Below are 2,571 nucleotides of genomic sequence, written 5' to 3'. Positions count from 1 at the left end.
GGCCCTCTTTTTTTTTTCCAAGATTTTATTGGGGATCGGGGAAGGGGAACAGACAAGTGGGGGAGGGGAACAGCGTTGGGGAATCGGGGAAGGGGAACAGACAACTTGCTGTCTTTTTGTTCTTCAATCATTGTAGTTGTGGAGAATGTCACTTCACTGGCCCATGTTGATACTATCATTGCACTCTTCCTAGGTGAGGCAGTCAGTTGCCAGCCATTGGTGTCCGCGCTCGGCAGCTCACGCCAACTGCCTGCCACTCACACGGGCTGCTGGCCACTCACGGTAGCTCACAGCAGCCCAATGCAGCCCCACTGCAGCCTACACCATCATAGGTGACTCAAGGCAGCCCACTTCCAGGTCGAGCTGTTGTTCACCATCTTAGCTGTAGAGGGCGCAGCGGCACTGGCCACCACATGGGATCCGAACTGGCAGCCCTGCTGCTCAGAGCTCTCACTCCCAAGTCAACTCTTAGCCAACGAGTCACTCGGCTGGCCCGATGTGCTATTTTAAGTAACCAAATAATTTAAAATCAATTATTTGTTTGGATACAAACAATCAGCTGTAACAATCAGTTGTAGATATAAACAAACTAATATACTAAAAATTACAGCATTCATATATAGAAACCAAAACACCCATTAGGAGATTTAAAATAAGACAAGATCCAATCATTTACAATAGCAGTAAGAAAAATAATATAGTAAAAATAGAAGAAATGACAATATCTTTATGAAAGAAATTCTGAAATTCTATTGACACAAAAGATGAACTAGAAAGACATAACTGATATTTGAATGGAAAACAACAAAATCCAAATTACCTCCAAGATAATTTAAGCAAATACCACCACAAACAAAGTAGGCAAGTTGATTCTAAAGTTCTATAGAGAATTTAACAAGAACTTCCCTGGAAAATTAAGAGTATTATCAGATGGTAAACATTATAGTGCCAAAGTAATTAAAATATGGTTGAACTAGTGCATGGAGAGCAGACCAAAGGAACAAAATAAAGTCCAGAAAAAGACTCAAATACACATTTGGATTATAATAAAGGTGGCATTTCAAATTACTGGGGAAAGACTGATTAATCAATGCATGGCACTGGGACAACAAGCTGCATAACTTGAAAAAAAAATTGAGATGGAGCCCTGCCCTAGTCTGCACCCACTGCAGATCACTTTGTGGCTCATACCAAGTGATCTGCTCCCAAGAGGTCCCAGAACCAACATACCCAGTGGCCAGCTTCCGGCTGAGACGAGCATTCACTTGGCTGCCTCCACAAACAACACACCCAAAGGACAGACTGGGCAGGCACCAGAGCCCTGCTAAACTTAATCCTGCTCTGTAGGGTCAGCCCCAGCACAGCAGCTCCTCCACTCTAGTCACAGCCAGTCCTCACAACCAGTCCTCACAACCCATCAGCCTGAGGGTCCATCCATCCCACTGACGTGCAAACAGCAACCAAGGCTCAACTACAACAGAAGGGGNATATCCCACAAAACCTATAGAACTAACAATATTAATGCAAGTGCTCCTTCTTAGAAAAAAAATAGATAACATCAGCTAATCCAATCAACTATGAAGAAACAAAATACAAAAACATACAAACTAAGAAATGTCTACAGAGATATAGCCATATGTAAAAAGGAAATTAAAATAGTCATAAGCAGCTACTTTGTTCATTTCTGTGCAAAAATGTAAGAAAAACACTATGATTTTATAGGAAAATAGAAATGCCCAAAGCTTGCCCACAGGAAAAAACAGACTACTTAAAAAGGACAATTTCCAAAGAAATAGAGGAAATTGCCAAAGAGCTTCCCCGGAAACTCACAGGGCAGGGACATATTCACAAGGTAATTCTATCAAACTTTTAATGACCACATACCTTCAATGTGATTTACTCTTCCAGCACATAGTGAAGAAGGAAAGCACAGGATCTGGCATAATAATGGTAACAAAACCCCACAAAAATAGCACAGATAAATTAGTGTCTCATAGGAATACTAGTATAAAAACTCTAAATATTTAAATATATACTGTAATGTTAAATAGTAATATAAATTAATGTTAATACATTAATACATTCAAGTGTCAAAAAAATATACCATAAGCAAGTGTTTAATTCCAAGATTTCTAGGAATATTTAATATTAAGAAATCCAGAAATATAATTCATCCCGTTAAAAGATCAAAAGTGAGAAATCATGAAGATGTCTATACATGTTGAGAGAGTATTCAGTATAATTCAACATCCAGCCCCTAACAAAACAGGAGTAAACATTTCCTTAATCCAATCAGGAATATTCAAAGGTGTCTTTAACACCCTGTCAAAGGTATATACCAATACAGCTGAACTAGAGAAAGAAGTGGGGTGTGAAAGTTGGTAAGGAGTTAAAATGATCATTATTTGCAAATCACATATCTAGAAAGAAATCAGCTGATGTGTTTTTTTTTTTTAAGATTTTTTTATTGGGGAACTGGGGGGATGGGAACAGTGCTGGGGAATTGGGGAAGGGGAACAGACAAGTTGCTGTCCTTTTGTTCTTCAGTCTAGTTGTGGAGGACGTTGCTTC

General features: G+C 39.4%; 1 protein-coding gene across 11 annotated transcripts in view; it reads right to left on the bottom strand.

Moving 5' to 3' along the window:
• ZMYND11 (zinc finger MYND-type containing 11) overlaps window positions 1-2,571 on the bottom strand; it is a 125,120-nt gene that overhangs the window by 53,696 nt on the left and 68,853 nt on the right. The window contains exon 1 of one of the 11 annotated variants that reach the window (XM_019631538.1): window positions 1,885-1,903. The exons of the other annotated variants lie outside the window; for them this stretch is intronic. The gene's annotated coding sequence lies outside the window, so the exon portion shown is untranslated. Of the gene's footprint in view, window positions 1-1,884; window positions 1,904-2,571 lie in introns of those variants that run through there. 11 annotated transcript variants of the gene reach the window in all.

This window comes from Hipposideros armiger, unplaced genomic scaffold (genome assembly GCF_001890085.2).
Source record: "Hipposideros armiger isolate ML-2016 unplaced genomic scaffold, ASM189008v1 scaffold_1004, whole genome shotgun sequence".
NCBI classification, from domain to species: domain Eukaryota; kingdom Metazoa; phylum Chordata; class Mammalia; order Chiroptera; family Hipposideridae; genus Hipposideros; species Hipposideros armiger.
The sequence above is the reverse complement of the archived record's forward strand: the minus strand, read 5'-3'. Positions and strand labels throughout refer to the sequence as shown.